Here is an 18,314-nt window from a genome sequence, read left to right as displayed (position 1 = left end):
TTTTAAACTCACTTCTAAAAACTCTCACTTTAGTAAATTTACCCCCTAGTGTTAAGTTCTATCCTGTGGCTCCTTTGTGCAGAAAACCATCACTGCTATCTGGCTCAAATACTACAGTTTCTGTGTCCTGATTTGTGTGCTGCTGTATTCCAGTTTAGGAATCACAAGCTGTTCCAGTGCACTTAAGGCCTCCATACATCAGCAATTGATTGCAGCAATTGTGCAATTTGCAATCGATTGTGTATAAAAAATCTTTCCCTTTTTCAATCGATTTCAAATTGCAGAATTGCAGCAATCAATTACTGATGTATTGGGGCCCTTTACTCAGCAAACATCAGTTGCAGTATATTATCCAGCTGAGTGAAATCACCAGCTGCACTGATTAGAGGATTCTGGGCCTGATTCAGACTTGGGAATAGAAGCCCTGATTCAGAGCCGGACGCTCTGACAGAGCGCTCGCTCTGAATCAGGGCGTTTTTTTTTTGTGTGCGGCCTCCTGGCCGCTCGCATAGTTGTGGGTGACCACCCAGCTGTGGGTGACCACCCACAGCTATAGCGATTGGCCAGGTTGATGGTCGCGATGATCAAGGCTTGCGACGAGACCCTTGTGGTAGGGTCTTGTGGCCGAAAGCCCAAGAGAGATTTTGGCTCTAACAGAGCCGGAATCTCTCCACTGACATCACTGACATCACTCGTGATGTCAGTGGGGCCGCCCCCAAACGTCAGGCACTCTCATGGGAACGCCTCCGTTTGGGCTCCCACCCCCCGGCCCGCCCACCAAAGGGGGCGAGCTGTCACTCAACATTGACTTTCCATCGCTCGTTGTGTCTGATCAAAGGAGGCGTGCTGTCGATGTTGATTGACAGCACCCCCCCTTTGGTGGGCGTGCCAGGGGCGTGCCTGCCAGACGGAGGCGTTCCCAAGGGAACGCCTACCGTCAGAAGCCGGCGCCCCACTGACATCACTAGTGATGTCAGTGGGAGTGATTTTGGCTCTGATAGAGCCAAAATCACTCCTGGCCTTGCGGTTGAGACCATCGCTACCATCATCCTGCAGGCTGTGGGTGGTGACCCACAGCTATATGAGTGTCCAGGAGGACGCTCCATATTTATGGAGGTGGGCCCTGATTCAGAGCGAGCGCTCTGGTCAGAGCGTCCGGCTCTGAATCAGGGCCATTGTTAGAAGGTAGAATTAGTGCATCCAGCCCGCCCTTTTAAAAGCAAGCAATAAAAGTTTGGAGACATGTCTCCGGCATGATAGAGGCTCCTGGATTATATCCTGAAACTTCCTTGAATAGCTGGAGTGTACTGACCAAACTGGCCTAAAGCGGGCCATACACGGTGCGATAAAGCAGCCGATCCGATGGATTGATACGATTTGGCTGCTATATCGCACCGTGTATGGGCCTGATGTTGGACCAAGCACGCACCCGTGGGGTCGTACATCGCACCCCCTGATCTTAATGCAGGATCAGTCGATCAGGGGATGCGATGTGTGATCCCATGCAGCACTATGTGGGTTGGGGGAGAGGGGAGCCGGCATAGCAGGTGGTCGGCCACCCGATCGCACCATGTGTGGGGACCTCCCGATATGTCAGACGTCGGATCCCCCATCCCGTCGCCGACTTAATTTATATAGGCAGCCTCTGGGCATTTCTACACTAGGTCAATTGTATGATAACTCGGTTCTTTGCTCATTTGATTAGCTTAGACAGCAGTATTATTCACCGTCAGAGTATTTCTATCGATATCTACAGCTTAGACATGCCTTGCTGATAGAGTTTTCATTTCTTCTTTATTAAAAACATTTTTGCTTACTCTCGGCCCCCGTAAGCCTTTATCACACTCTTATTTGTTTTAATCATCCTTTCACCATACTGAAAATTTACCTAGACTTAAATCTCAGTGAGAAGAGGATTTGGGTCTTATTAAAGATGAGACTTGGGCTGAGGCATTGATGTCTCCTAAGGTTTCTACAACATCTATTAGATTTCAACAAATCCAATTGTGTATATACACACATACTGTACACCACTGTATACACACACACATGAAACTTGATCAATAAAATACAATTCCTCTCAGTGTATGCATACCTTTTTGTATTAGTACTGACTTTGAAGCTCAGAGATCAGCAGCAGCAGCCAGCTGGACATGTTATCCCAAATGGCAGTCAGCAGCACTGCCACTTGGTAGTCCGGATCAGTCACTCTGTCATGTGGGCCCCTTCACTGAGATAAGTTCCTCTGCCTCCTCGGCTGCTTAAGGTTAGCAGTGGTGGGGGCGGCACCTGTTATGGCATGCGGTGCGTAGGAGACACTGGAGTTGGGCTACTGAACCAGTCCACTGCGTTCCACTGAGCAGCGGCTGGTAGATTAGAGTGGGGGGAGGATGGTCAGCCGAGAGGAGAAAGGAGCCACCGGGGTCTCAGCGGGGTGGAGCTGCCGTGCATCAGGGGTGGGGCTTCAGGCAGCCGAGGGCTGGTAGGGCAGCCTACTGCTGTAGCAGGAAAAATGTTTTTCCTGTCTACAGCAGCATAGCAGATGCTGTGGGCCTATTTTGAAGGGAGGCTTGGAGCTGCAGCTCCATCCGCCCCATTGGTAATCCGGCCCTGGAGGAGTGGTCAGTTTAGGAGCGTTGAAATACACCCCAAAAAAACAAGTTACTTCCCAGTTTTCCATCGATGTAACCCTGGTCGTGGGAATTCCTGTGAAGAAGTCAAAGCCTTCTTAGATTCAGATGCCGATGGCAATTTCATCACGTCTAAAAAGGTCCAAGAGTTAGGCATTGCTAGCATACCGCTGCAAAAACTCCTTGGTATCATTGGCGTGGATGGAAATAAACTTCCCATGGCTACCATTCACTCACGTACAACAGAAATCACCATGAAAATAGGGGTTCTTCATCGGGAATCAATAACATTCTATATCCCCCCATCAGCCGAAAGTCCTGTTATCCTGGGTCTTCCTTGGCTTTGCAAGCATGCCTCTGTTCTGGACTGGAGAGATCCTCAAATCCTGTCATGGAGTTCTCAATGCCGAGGGTCTTGTTTATTGTCTGTCAAACAACCTCATCGCATCATTCGGACCTACATTGTCTCTTCAGAAGATCAGCTTCGGGCTCCATACCAGTCCTTCAGAGATGTGTTCAGCAAAAAGGCTGCAGAGACATTTCCTGACCATCGTAGTGGGATTGCGCTATAGATTTATTGCCTGGAAAGGTCCCACCTCGTGGAAGAATTTTTCCCCTCTCACTTCCCGAATCCCAGGCAGTTACTGAATACAATACAGAGAACCTGGAACGTGGATTTATCAGAGAGTCTAAATCACCTGCTGGAGCCGATCTCTTTTTTGTTAAAAAGAAGGATGGGGTTTTGAGACCATGCATCGATTACCAGGGCCTGAATGCAATTACCATCAAGGATCGGTTCCCTCTACCTCTGATTTCAGAACTCTTTGATCGGCTTAAAGGGGCAAAGATTTTCACAAAGCTAGATCTTCGCGGGGCCTACAATTTAATCAGAGTCCGATCTGGAGACGAGTGGAAAACGGCCTTTAACACTCGAGATGGCCACTACGAATACTTAGATATGCCTTTCAGATTAAGCAACGACCCAGCTGTGTTTCAAAAATACATGAATCATATTTTCCGGGATCTGTTGTATAATTATGTAATGGTGTATTTGGACGATATCCTAATATTTTCTGAAGATATAGCAAGTCATTGCCAACATGTTTGTGAGGTGCTTTCTCGACTCCGAGCTAATCAACTTTTCTGCAAACTTGAGAAAAGCTTTTTTGAACAAAATGAACTGACATTTCTGGGGTACATAATCTCGGGTTCCTGCCTTCGAACGGACCCAGAGGAGATTGCGGCTATTGTCAACTGGACCCGCCCAGTTGGATTAAAAGCAATACAACGCTTCCTGGGTCTTTGCAACTTCTACCGCCTATTCATCAGGAACTACTCTTCCATCGCTGCTCCCATCACTGCTCTTACCAGGAACGGTCAAGACACTCGTGAGTGGTCAACTGAGGCAGAGGAAGCCTTTGTCCAGTTAAAACAGCACTTCCTTTCAGCACCCATCCTGAGACAACCTAATTGTGACCAACCATTTTTTCTGGAGGTGTATGCTTCCATGGATAGGGTTGGGGAAGTCCTGTCACAGAGAGACAAAGGAAATAAGTGGTACTCCTGTGGGTTCTTCTCACGAAAGTTCTCTACATCAGAGAGGAATTATTCTGTTGGTGATGAGTAACTACTTGCCATCAAACTGGCTCTACAAGAATGGCGTTACTTGTTAGAAGGAGCTAAATTCCCTGTAACAGTCTACACCGATCATAAGAATTTGACATACCTCAGGACAGATGGTCATTATTCTTCAATCTAGTGATTACTTACTGACCAGGTAATAAGAACATCAAGGCCAATGCCCTGTCTCGAGCATTTAGTTCTGCTGAAATGGAAGAAGTAAAGGAGGATAAGGCCATCCTAAACCCTGCCTGTTTCTTAGCAGCCACCAAGAGGGTCAAGATTCTACTGGGGAAAACATTCATAGCCTCAGAACTTCGGGCTAAACTACTTCAGTGGGTACATCCATCATGTTTTAGTGGGCATGCAGGCGTTAAAAAAACCTTGGAACTGATCCTCAGGTGGTACTGGTGGCCAACGTTCCATCAGGATGTAAAGGTCTTTGTGGCAGCCTATCATGTTTGTGCTCAGCATAACATTCCACCGCACTCTCCATCGGGTTCCCTGTTGCCACTACCAGTGCCTGATTGCCCTTGGACTCACATTTCCATGGACTTTGTGACTGATCTGCCTTCATGCCAAGGGTTCAACACAATTCTGGTGGTGGTGGATAAGTTCTCCAAGGCCGCTCACATTATTCTTTTGAAAGGTCTGCCCTCAGCACCAAAGTTGGCAGAGATTTTTGTAAGAGAAATCTTTAGGTTACACGGGTTTCCTAAGGACATTGTTTCCGACAGAGGGGTACAGTTTACCTCTAAGTTCTGGAGAGCATTATGCAGGTGCTTTGCATCACTCTGAGCTTTTCTTCGGCATATCATCCCCAGTGTAACAGCCAGACTGAATGAGTAATCCAAGAATTGGAAAAATTCATTAGGATGTATGCTTCAGCCAATCAAGATGACTGGGTCTCTCTGCTACCTTGGGCTGAATTTGCCCACAAAAAACCTGTACCATGAGGCATTGGGACATTCTCCATTCTTTGTTCAGTATGGTGTGCATCCAGTGATACCCGAGTTACCAGGCCTTCAGCCAGTATCACTCCCAGCCGTACGTGGTACAGTGAATCGATTCTTTAGGGTCTGGAAGATGGTAAAGAGGAATTTGTGTAGAACCTCTTCAAGGTACAAGCTGTTTGCAGATAGGAGAAGGAGGAGGGGTCCGGTGCTGGCTCCTGGTGATAAAGTCTGGCTGTCAACCAAACATCTGAGATTAAGGGTTCTGACAATGAAATTTGCTTCCAGATTCATTGGTCCTTTTCAAATCTTACAGGTGATCAACCCAGTGGCATATCGTTTGAAACTTCCAAACACTTTAAGAATACCCAATGTGTTTTACGTTTCTCTTCTCAAGTCCTTGGTGCTCAATCGTTTCTCAACTCATTGCAGCCTTCCTCCTGCGATTCCGGTAGACCATCAAGAGGAATATGAAGTGAAACAGATTCTAGACTCTAGGGTCTCTAGAGGAGCTGTTCAGTTTCTAGTAGATTGGAGGGGCTATGGTCCTGAGGAACGTTGCTGGGTCAAGCCTCAGCTTCTTCAAAAATTTCACCAGAAGTTTCCCAACAAACCATTTGGGGGTGTTCGGTGCCCACCCCTAGAAGGGGGGTAATGTCACAGTGCACCGGACCCCGGCTACCACTTACTGGTCCGGCAGCACTGGAATCTGCGGTGGGCAGCGGGCGTGGAGTCCCCGGCGCCGGCTGCCATGATGTCTGCTCCGGGTCCCCGCATGCCAGCTGGAAGTGCGCCGTCCTGCAAAGTAATTTAAAGGGACAGGCGTGCCAAACGTGAAGTCACGTTTGGCGCGAGATTTGAACCTCCTCTATAAGAGGAAGTCTCTGGCACCAGACAGGTGGCAGATTATAGGCTCCATTCCATACTCCAGCATTCCTAGTACTTACCTGTTATCCTGATCTTGACATTGGCTTGTTTGTGACTCCGATTTCGTCTGACCCCTTGTACTGCTCATGATATCTGATTCTGACCTTGGCTGCTTCCTGTGACCCGTTTACGTCTGTTTGGTTCTGACCCGGCCTGTCGACTATGTTTATTCTTTTGCACCTGATCCAGTGTCCAACAGTACCTGTATAGGGGAACCTAACCTGAGGGCCACGATCTGTGTGTCGGATGCAGCCAAGTCCATAACATCTTGCGAGGGTCCCTCGTGAATACCGCCGGCACATTAGACTCTGTGCCTCAGGCATAGGTCTAGCCAATTCCCTATATACGGTCCGCATCCACAATCTGTCTAAGAGTTATAACAGCCTTACTGTTCAGCATGAAAGACACGTTTATATTACACGTAAGGCAGAAATTAAATTTAATCAGATTTCGGGTAGATGGCAGGAGTGCAGATTTGCCTCATCATAAAGAAATAAGGAAAATTTCATAGTAATTTATCTCTAGGCAAACATTTATCAATTATTAGATGTACATAATAGTGTATGGCTTTCTTGTGTATTTAAGTTATGATACGAGAGCCAGTGCAGCTTTTGAGAAATTTTATTTTTTGTTTGTTTTTTGTTTCTCTCTGCCTTTCTCTTTCCTTGTTTTTGCATATATAAGTGATACTATGTATAGGCATAAAGTGTACACTGTAAAATGAGATACTGTAGTTATTACATTTTACATGGGACTATATATTTTTTTCATAAATTATATATTTTGGTTGTAATTGGGTTTATTATTATTAAGCATTTAAAAGGTTGTATTTAAAGTTAGTATATATGTTATTATATTTAACAACAAAATATATAATTAATAACGGTAATTTATGTTATTCATAGTCACTATTATTGTCACGATATAATTAGTTAGTAAAAGTATAGCTATTTCACTGATAGTTAATACACTTATAGTTATTATAATTTAAATAAACACATTTATAATCAATGCACTTATTAACAGTAATGTACACGATCACTATATTTATAGTCATTAGGAGTGTGGTTATTATATTGGAGGTTAATAAATGTAAAGTTGATGTCTTAGTGGTTTGGATACCCATAATAACCATATAGATTTTCACCGTGGTTCATATTTATTTTGGTTAAATTAGTTGTAATTATTATAATTATTGTTACATTTAATTGTTATAGTTGCAGTTATGTTTTAGATCACTATATTTAGAATATTTATATAGCTATTGTTGCGATGGTTAAATGTAGAAGTGTATTTCAATTTGCCACTAGGTGCTATATATTGGGTTTTGGTTCTATTTACTGAATGTTGGAATTGGTATTGAATTTTAGATATGTTGCTGTGTTATGTCTGTCAAGCATCACTATGTTTTATTTTATGTTGTATTATTTGTTACATGTTTTAAAATGGTAAATTAATAAAATATTATTCAGTCAAAAAAACAAAAAACGCATAATTAGATTTGATAATGGAAAGGCTCTTTTACTTATGCAACTTACCATTCTATTTCCAGCATCTTAATACTTGTTGGCTAATTGTTGGAGGTCTTGCCACAGACAAGCAAATTCAGGGTCATTGTATCCCAATGATTTCATTGTGCTTACTCAAGGGCATCCATTCTGTTACCAGTGCTGAGAACTTCTGTTGAAAGTCCAGACACTACACTGGTGACTTCATCCCTACTGGTCAGTTTCATGTTTTTCATTATCTGAAGACTAGCTACAGTGTCAGATTTAGTAGATGGTGTGAAAGAGTTCTCCATCTCTGATTCCACATCAGCTTCACTCCAGAAAGGAGAGGCAAGTACTAGATTTTGTGGGGAAGGTGAGTGGCCCAAAGTGAGGTAGCTTGTTAGCATATGTGAGCTCGATTTTTTACTCTTTGACATTCTGCTAAAATAGGGAGAGAAGATAGGGGACTGTAATTGGTGCAAACTAGTCCACTAAGATTAATAGCAAAACTCTTATACCAGACACAGCCACAAGATGTCAGCATAGAAAAAATATGGAAGAGGCAAATTTATATATTATTAAATTGACTAGTGAGGCAAGCGGTTATCATCTCAGTATGGGTGGAAGAAGGAGCTGTCTGCAGTTAGGCACCCTATGATCTTTGTGCACAAGCAAGCAGAGAACATTGGACCTGGCCAGACATTGCTGCTAGGTCAGGCTGCAAAGGCTAATCACTGCAAGGGGCCACACTAGCCATTAAAGAAGAAGACACTAGCTGGAGCATGGAGCCAGCGACCCCAGGAATGAAAGATCATGCCGGACTTACGATCCAGTAAATGACAATTGTCACCCATGTTCGGCATGTTACTTGTATTGGCTAATTAAATTATTTTTTTTACTTTCACAGGTTATCAAGTCAATGACTTATCATTAATTAGTTACTATTCACAATAGTATTAGTTTTAATTATACACTACAATTGTTGCTTAACAATTTTTGAATAATTTATCTTTGCACTTATTTAGAACGTGATCACCAAACTGTATTAATAGATTAAATATAATAGAGATTCTTTAAAATTATAATAACAACATGGTTAAAATGCTTTAAAAACCCATTACAGCCACATCAGCATTCTTCTGTCAACATAATGCTGTCAACAATTTGACCTTTGACAGCATTACTGTCGACAAATCTTCTGTGGCCTTTTAGATTTAGTGGTGATGACTAAATGACTAGTTACAAGCATAGGAGACAGTGAATTACTTATTTGTACATGAAAGATAAAGTCACCACAGATTCTGTTAGTATAATTAAAAATCACTCAAACCAGTAGCAACAATGTATATAATAAATGAAATATATCTTTATTAAGACAAAGCAACAAATGCTTATAAATTCAATAAGAACAATAAAACACACATGTAAATAATGAAATTGCATGTAAATAATGGTTCCTAAAATTTATGAATATAAAGTCCCGGACTTTTGAACAACATTTGGTGAAACCCTCTGAAGAATTCCTCCATACACATAGATATATTTTGGACTGATGTTGATTAGTTCATCATCTGGTATAAAAGTTACAAAGTAATAAAATAGATGTCGATATTACCTTCCGTATAGTTGGATCAGACCCTGATCTGGGTATATGACCACAATGTAAATGATGGTTACCGTAGCTGAAGATGGCAGACCTCCCGATCTCGACCCAGCTGATGATGGAGATGCAGAGGGGAGCGGGTGGTCGCTCTAGTGCTCCAGGTCCGGCACAGGGGGGGGCGAAACAATGTACTCCGTGCTCTGTGAGTGAATGGGTCGTCTGACCAAGATGCACGCGCTCTACCCGGCCAGCGGGGAGACTTGGGAAGAATTGAATGATGCCACTCTGGGGCTCCGTGTCAGGGGGAAAGGAACAGAGGGCTCTGCGTCCCGGATGGGTATGGAGGATATTCCACTGCAAGCTAATAGGATGGTTTGAAGCTTGCCAAGCACGGTGTGTGGACGTGCAGAGAGAGCCAGTGATGAAACTCCAGGAATCAAAGACCGGGTAAGTGTAGCAAAATCAAGCACCAACGCGTTTCAACGTCCTTCTGACGCCTTTTTCAAGGTGAATGGGGCATTGCAAGTTTGAACAGTTTAAGTACCTTCAGCAATTAATCAGCATTAGATACATATGAGTATAGTTAATTACTGGTTTGAGTGAAAAAGCAGTTTGATCCTATTAAAGGCACATGAATGGCTCATAGAGCAGACACTTTATAAATGCACATACATATATTTACTAATAAGAACGGAAGACATAAGAACAATAATTCTAGAGGAGAACAGGCAGAATCATTTGTGTATATAAACATATACATGCAGATATGGGTGCACACCCATATATATATATGTATATATACACACGTATAACGAATTAAAACAATAAGCGACAAATTGGTATGTACCTATGTGAGATCAATTCTATAAGTCTTATGTTAATAAGGATGAAAAAAATATATATATAAGAATAGCACTAGGTGTAGTCAAATAATAGTATTTAACTCAATTTGTTCGTTAAGACCGTCAGGGTAGAGACTATTGAGATTAAAAATCCAGTAAACTTCCCGTTTACATAGAGTTCTAAATCTATCTCCTTGTCTAGAAGTGGGCAATATTGATTCTATTCCTAAAACTCTTAGGGAGCATATATCACCCTTATGTTTATCCATAAAGTGTCGGGAGACACTAAGTAAAACGTTTTTCTTCAGGATGTTTCTCCTATGTTCTAGGAATCTCTCTTTTAAACCTCTAATGGTTCTACCAACATATCTAACGTCACTACAACTGCACAATAACACATACACCACATATTTAGTATTGCAATTAATAAATTGCTTAATGGTGTAGCTCTTATCCATTCCCTCAAGGTTAATAGTTTTTGTTTTATTTAATGCATGGTGACATGTGATACATCTAGTAGAACCGCATTTATAGAAACCGGGAGGTCTGGATGGAAGCCAATCTAATCTGGATTCTAAAGTCCTAGTGGGAATCTTAAAAGTACTCGGTGCAAGTATATTTTTAAGTGATTTATTTTTCCTATAAATGATAGTAGGTTTCGTTGGTAATATTTGTTTCAGCACATGATCGAATTTTAACATAGAGTAATTTTTCTCTATAATGCTTTTAATTTTTCTCGAAGAGTCGTTATAGGTTGAAATAAATGCGAAATTACTCTCTGTTTTGTGTACATGAGATCCTCTTGTTTTAGGTTGCAGTAGTGATTCCCTCGGTATAAGTAAGACTTGATTATATGCTTTTTCAAGCAGATCTCGAGGGTAACCTCTATATAAAAAATTCTCACAAAGTGTTAAGACCTGTTTGGAAAAATCTTCAAGATTGGAACAGTTGCGTTTGATACGCATAAATTGTCCCTTGGGTATATTGGTTTTCCAAGGATGATGGTGACAGCTTTTAAAGTGCAGGTAGTTGTTAGCTCCCACTTCTTTACAATAGTTAGTGGTTATAATATGTTTTTCACTAATTGTGAGAGTCACATCCAGGAAGGTAACCAGATCCCTGCTGTATGTGTGTGTGAAGGAAAGATTAAAAGAATTGGTGTTAAGGGAAGAGACAAAAGATTGTGCACTATTAGAGTCCCCGTCCCAAATAATAAAAAGATCATCTATGTAGCGGCCATAGAAGACCAGGTTCCCCCCGAACTCGCTCCCCCACACGTTGGGACTCAAATTGTCCCATGTATAGGTTTGCGAAGCTCGGGGCGAACCTGGTCCCCATGGACGTCCCAAGCACCTGTAAGTAAAAAGTGTCAGTAAAAATAAAATAATTGTGAGTGAGAATGAAACGAATAGCTTGGAGAATGAATTCCTGATGTTGAACGGATAGGGTTCCATCTTCAGACAATGAATTTGCTACCGCATTAATCCCCAACTCATAGGGGATATGTGTATATAGCGCATTCACATCAAGCGTGAGAAAGGCATATTTTTCATTCCAAATGATATCTTTTATAGAATTCAAAAAATGTGTAGTGTCTTTCAGATGGGACCTTAGCCGTGTAACATGTGGTTGGAGAAAAGAGTCTACATAGTGAGATAAATTGGAAGTGAGAGAATCAAGTCCAGAAATGATAGGGCGGCCAGGGGGTGTAGTGAGAGATTTGTGAATTTTGGGTAAATAATAAAAAATGGGGGTGACAGGAAAAGGTATCAGCAGGAATCTGTATACCTCCCTGGTAATGACTCCCTGATTTAGGGCTTTATCCAATAAAACAGTAAGCTCATTAAGATATTTTGCTGAGGGATCCGAAGCTAATACTCTGTAAAAAGTAGTATCTTTCAATTGCCGGAGGGCTTCGAGGATATAGTCGTCTCTATTAGAACGACTATACCTCCTCCCTTGTCCGCTTCTTTAATTATTAAAGAGTCGTCTTTACATAACTCTCAGATAGCTACCCTTTCCCATTTGTTTAGATTCTAATCCCTCGCCTTGTATGTCGAACAAATCTCTTTAAAATCATTCAATGTTGTCTTATAGAAACATTCTATACTTGAACTTTTATTTTTTATAGGGAAGAATTCTGACTTAACCCTAAACTGTTTCATGCTATCTCTAACATCAAACAGCTTAAGGTCCTCATTTTCCTCATTATTCTCATCTAGAAGCTCTTCTAGGATGTTAAGAGCATTTGTGTCTCCACTATCCAGCAAAATAGGTGTACTTTCTGGTGCATTTTTTGATAATCTTTTATTGGCAAAATATCGTTGCCTACATAAATTTCGAATGTATCTGTTAAGGTCCACATAAAGTTCGAAAATATTTGGACCACAAGAAGGTGAGAATTTTAATCCTTTAAGGAGCACTCTCTTTTGATTCTCACTTAGCACTTTATCTGAGAGATTGAAAATAGATTTATTTCCCTAAGTCCCATTAGAGGTTAATATCTTAGATCTGTCCTTCTTATTTCCTCTCTTTCTACTGGATCTGATAGACGTCTTTTTTTGGGGGTTGTTAGGATGCTGAATCGATTGTGCAACAAGGGACCTTGTTTGGGGTGGTAGGCACGTTTCTCTAAAAAAACCTGTGAAATTTCATTGGACGAATCTTTCCTAGTTGGTCTTTTGGGGATAGCTCCAGAAGTCACTTTCGGTGGGATGGCATTATCACCATGCGAATGTTTTCTTTTAGGGTAGAAGCTAGTAATCTCATCCAGCTCCTCCCGGTTACTATACGGTTTCTTAGAGTATTGAGTTCTATAAGTATTCCACTCTTTATTCTGGATGTCTCTGGGTGTATATTGGGTATGACTGTAAGTCTTGCTCTTAAATAGAGGATTCATATCATGGTGTTGCTTCCTATTCCGATTATATGTTCTAACCTCACCTTTCTGATAATCTGTGCTATCTCTCAAATATTTTCTCTTTTTATTATAAATAGTGTTTTTTTCAAACTCTGATTTTCTTTCCGATTGATTCATCTTTTTCTAAGAAACCTGAACAATCCTTGAAACATTCTACTATTTTCCTTTGTTTATCAATCTCACCCTTTATTTCCTCTACTTTATTCATACGAAATTTAATAATAATAGACATAAGTTTAAGGGAGCAATTATCTAAAGTGTTATTCCATTCTTTCAATAATTCCTCATCCTTTTCAAAAATACATGGTTTATTAAGGCGTAAGCCTCTTGGCACAATTTTTTCTTCCACATATTTTTGAAGATTCGTAGCATCTAACCAATGTTTAAGTTCAGTTTTTAATAAATTTTCCAATTTGTACATTTTTTTCAACCAATTATCATGCTTTCTTAAAATATCTCCGTTCTCTTCAAGATCTTTATCTCTATAAAATGTCTGTCTCCTCTTAGTACGTTCGTCAAAATTATTTAAACAACTCATATCAGCTGCCAAAGGGTTGACTCAACAGTAGAAAAGACACAAGATATAGCCCAGGCGCTGAGGGGTTGATATTTACTGAACAGACTCAATGTGGTTGTGTGGGGTAGTCAGTCCCACTCAATAAAAAGTACATGAAAGATAAAGCAACCACAGATTCTGTTAGTATAATTAAAAATCACTCAAACCAGTAGCAACAATGTATATAATAAATGAATTATATCTTTATTAAGACAAAGCAGCCAATGCTTATAAATTCAATAAGAACAATAAAATACACATGTAAATAATGAAATTGCATGTAAATAATGGTTCCTAAAATATATGAATATAAAGTCCCGGACTTTTGAACAACATTTGGTGAAACCCTCTGAAGAATTCCTCCATACACATAGATATATTTTGGACTGATGTTGATTAGTTCATCATCTGGTATAAAAGTTACAAAGTAATAAAATAGATGTCGATATTACCTTCCGTATAGTTGGATCAGACCCAGATCTGGGTATATGACCACAATGTAAATGATGGTTACCGTAGCTGAAGATGGCAGACCTTGACATTGGCTTGTTTGTGACTCCGATTTCGTCTGACCCCAGTGATGAAACTCCAGGAATCAAAGACCGGGTAAGTGTAGCAAAATCAAGCACCATTTTGCTTTGCTGATTTTGCTACACTTACCCGGTCTTTGATTCCTGGAGTTTCATCACTGGCTCTCTCTGCACGTCCACACACCGTGCTTGGCAAGCTTCAAACCATCCTATTAGCTTGCAGTGGAATATCCTCCATACCCATCCGGGACGCAGAGCCCTCTGTTCCTTTCCCCCTGACACGGAGCCCCAGAGTGGCATCATTCAATTCTTCCCAAGTCTCCCCGCTGGCCGGGTAGAGCGCGTGCATCTTGGTCAGACGACCCATTCACTCACAGAGCACGGAGTACATTGTTTCGCCCCCCCCCTGTGCCGGACCTGGAGCACTAGAGCGACCACCTGCTCCCCTCTGCATCTCCATCGTCAGCTGGGTCGAGATCGGGAGGTCTGCCATCTTCAGCTACGGTAACCATCATTTACATTGTGGTCATATACCCAGATCTGGGTCTGATCCAACTATACGGAAGGTAATATCGACATCTATTTTATTACTTTGTAACTTTTATACCAGATGATGAACTAATCAACATCAGTCCAAAATATATCTATGTGTATGGAGGAATTCTTCAGAGGGTTTCACCAAATGTTGTTCAAAAGTCCGGGACTTTATATTCATATATTTTAGGAACCATTATTTACATGCAATTTCATTATTTACATGTGTGTTTTATTGTTCTTATTGAATTTATAAGCATTGGCTGCTTTGTCTTAATAAAGATATAATTCATTTATTATATACATTGTTGCTACTGGTTTGAGTGATTTTTAATTATACTAACAGAATCTGTGGTTGCTTTATCTTTCATGTACTTTTTATTGAGTGGGACTGACTACCCCACACAACCACATTGAATCTGTTCAGTAAATATCAACCCCTCAGCGCCTGGGCTATATCTTGTGAATTACTTATTTGTGACTAGATTGAATTTACTGGGAGAAGTGGAGAGTTGAAAAATATCATCATAATTTGTGGTTTAAAATAAAAAGAAGGTTCCAGAGGAATTGGGACAGGAATTGAGCAGAATTTTGTCAATCTTGTTGTTAAAGTCAGATGCTAAACCTTGGGCAGTGATGGTGGTCAGGGGGATATCTATGCGAAGGTTGAGAAGATATTTGATCAAAGCATTTAAGCCTGCAGCCCAGCATCAAGGGACCCCATTTTTCTGCAGGTCCCTAACACTAGCATATATGCCCAGCACATCATTACATTGCAGTTAAAATGTACTCACCTCCTAGGTACAGAGGGACACATATATACAGGGGCTGGCTGTTAGCCACAGGCAACTAGGCTTTTTATAGCCTTAATTGAAAGCTGCCATGAAAGCACAAGGCAACATTTTGAAACAAAACAGAAAAGAAATATGCCCGCGGGGTCCCGTGCCGCTGGGCTGCAGGCTTAAATGCTTTGATCAAATCATGACAAAATCCCCTTTGTTTTATTTGCTGCACACACATAAATTTGTAGCATATTATTGATAGCGCCGATAGCAAAAGTTTTTCTGTTTTGTATACATTTATGGCATTAATATTGCCATGCTGCTGGTACCATGTTTGATATGGGTAAAACCGAGCGTGGGCATATTTCTTTTCTGTTTTGAGAAGAGATTTAACTGTTTTAAAGAGGTTAGAATCCAGATGAAATGATGAGAGATTGGAAGTATATTTGTTTGGCAGTATCCTTTCCTTATAAGTGTTAAATAGCAGCATTTTTTGTTAGGAAGTTATCAAAAGTATGAGATTTTGCCAATGACTTTCTACTTTGCAGGAGAATTTGTAAATGCTATCACCAAAAATCCAGTGGCAGGTACTTGTAATTTCCAAATATTAAAAGGAATTGGAACAAACAAACCAATGTGAATGCAGGGCACAAATTGTAAATGAGCAATTGGGTCAATTGGGAGTAGCTATATAATGATCCTGGATGTTCTGTCCTGTCTTTGTCATGCACAGTCTGGGGTGACTAAGTGTACGCCATACCATTAATCTCGACTAAGGCAGGTTTTATGGGTATAATATAGATTTAAATATTAGGAAGGTAGCAAATTCATGATTTGGTACAATCGGGGTTGGACTGGCCCACAGGGGTACAAGGGAAATCCCCGGTGGGCCCCACTGCCTATGGACCCATCCTCCTCCCTCTTCTAAGTGTCAAGTTCCAGACCTCAAATTATAGTTTGTTACTCTATTAGATGGTCAGTTACTTGGAGGATCACTGATCAACATGGGGCTTGATCCCCTTCTATAGAAACTAACCGAGATTTGTCTAATGGTTAGCCAAGCATCTGTAGTGGCTGGCCACACCCCCTCTGGTGGATGACCACAACCCATAAGCAAGGGCCCCCACCACTGCATTCTCCTGGTGGGCCCTTCATGCCCCAGTCCGATACTGGGTACAATTTTACATGTAGGTCACAAACCAACAATTTGGACCAATCCTTATGATTTAGACTTCCAAATTCAACTTCTTATTTCCTTGAGATTCTAATGTGCAGACTTATAACTTCATGGAACTAAAATTACAGGTAAAACTTTTAATTTATATTTAGACTCCACTTGCTTCATGCTAATAAGTATTTACAAATGAAAATAAAGATTTGGATAATCATCAGCATTGTTCATTGATAAGGCTGCACAAAACTCAACATTGTTTATTAGTTTTTTTAATAAGAATTTACTGCGCTCTGAAAAAATGAATAAGTTGGTATAAGGCAGCACTTAATCAGATAAAGGGGTCCTCCTTCTTACATATACAATGAAAATAAAGAAAAAAGTGCGCTCAGATGCTCAACCTGGTTAATTATGTCCTGAGATGAAAATGAATTGTCAATGCATGTAATTCATTAAAAATGTGGTAATTTATTCATACATTAAAATAGTTCAAGATGAATAATCCCTGTATATGTCAATATATAGTATGACTCAACCCTCCAAAGGGGTGCTGAATAAGAACCAGGTGTTAAAATAATCACCTGTATGTTTAGTGTCACTGTGGGAAGTCAGCTTATCTTTTAGGGACAAGCTCTCCGTATGTTCTCTGCTGCTATGCTTGTAACATACGTACCCCTAGGGGCTGCTATGCAGTCAACAGTGAGTGAACATATAGTGTATTATAAAGGTATAGGCACTAGCCACCTTCCTCAGTCTCATTGCGGGAGGTCAGCCTTTCTTGCAGGGATAGGCTCTCCGTATGATCGGCCTTCCTCAGGGGGGTGTGTGAGGAAGGCCAATCAGAGGCCGATACGCGTTGGGAATCCCTGCATGACGTAACAGAGACATACCCGGATACAACCAGCACGTGAGAAGCAGCACGAGCAGCCAGCGTGCACCAGCTTCCCGCACGAGCGTTTCAAACAGAGGAGGAACCCCGGACTGAGTCCCCGTTATACAATACTGAGGGACTCGTTATCTACAGTTCTCCAGTATCAGCGTGAGCAGCGTGGAGGTGCGCAGCTCTTACCGCAGCAAGCGGACAGACATTTAGGAGTCCCAGACCCAGACCCTATAACATAAGACTGTCTGATCTGGTGTCCAAAGACTTACAGCATCAACCAATTGGCTCACTATGCTTGCACACATAAGTGCAAGTCTACATAGAACTCTATACTGCAAACAGTTCCGCACTTCGGGAGGGGTTTGACTTCAGATGAGAAGTTACACAGAAGTGGGGTGAGTAACAGTGCAGGACGCTGCTTACTGTGTCAATCATTAGTTTACACCAAGCCACTTTCTCACTGATGGCTGCATAGCAACCTCCTGGGAGACGTATGATAGAAGTTTTAAACAGAGATCATACGGAGAGCCTATCCCTGCAAGAAAGGCTGACCTCCCGCAGTGAGACTGAGGAAGGTGGCTAGTGCCTATACCTTTATAATACACTATATGTTCACTCACTGTTGACTGCATAGCAGCCCCTAGGGGTACGTATGTTACAAGCATAGCAGCAGAGAACATACGGAGAGCTTGTCCCTAAAAGATAAGCTGACTCCCCACAGTGACACTAAACATACAGGTGATTATTTTAACACCTGGTTCTTATTCAGCACCCCTTTGGAAGGTTGAGTCATACTATATATTGACATATACAGGGATTATTCATCTTGAACTATTTTAATGTATGAATAAATTACCACATTTTTAATGAATT

General features: G+C 41.3%; 1 protein-coding gene across 1 annotated transcript in view; it reads left to right on the top strand.

Annotated features, from left to right (window-relative positions):
* Positions 1-18,314, top strand: part of LOC148543382 (intelectin-1-like) — a 107,850-nt gene that overhangs the window by 66,747 nt on the left and 22,789 nt on the right. The gene's annotated exons all lie outside the window — the stretch shown is intronic.

This window comes from Taudactylus pleione, unplaced genomic scaffold (assembly GCF_031769625.1).
Source record: "Taudactylus pleione unplaced genomic scaffold, aTauple2 ptg000004l, whole genome shotgun sequence".
Lineage (NCBI taxonomy): Eukaryota > Metazoa > Chordata > Amphibia > Anura > Myobatrachidae > Taudactylus > Taudactylus pleione.
This window is presented reverse-complemented; position numbering and strand designations above follow the sequence as displayed.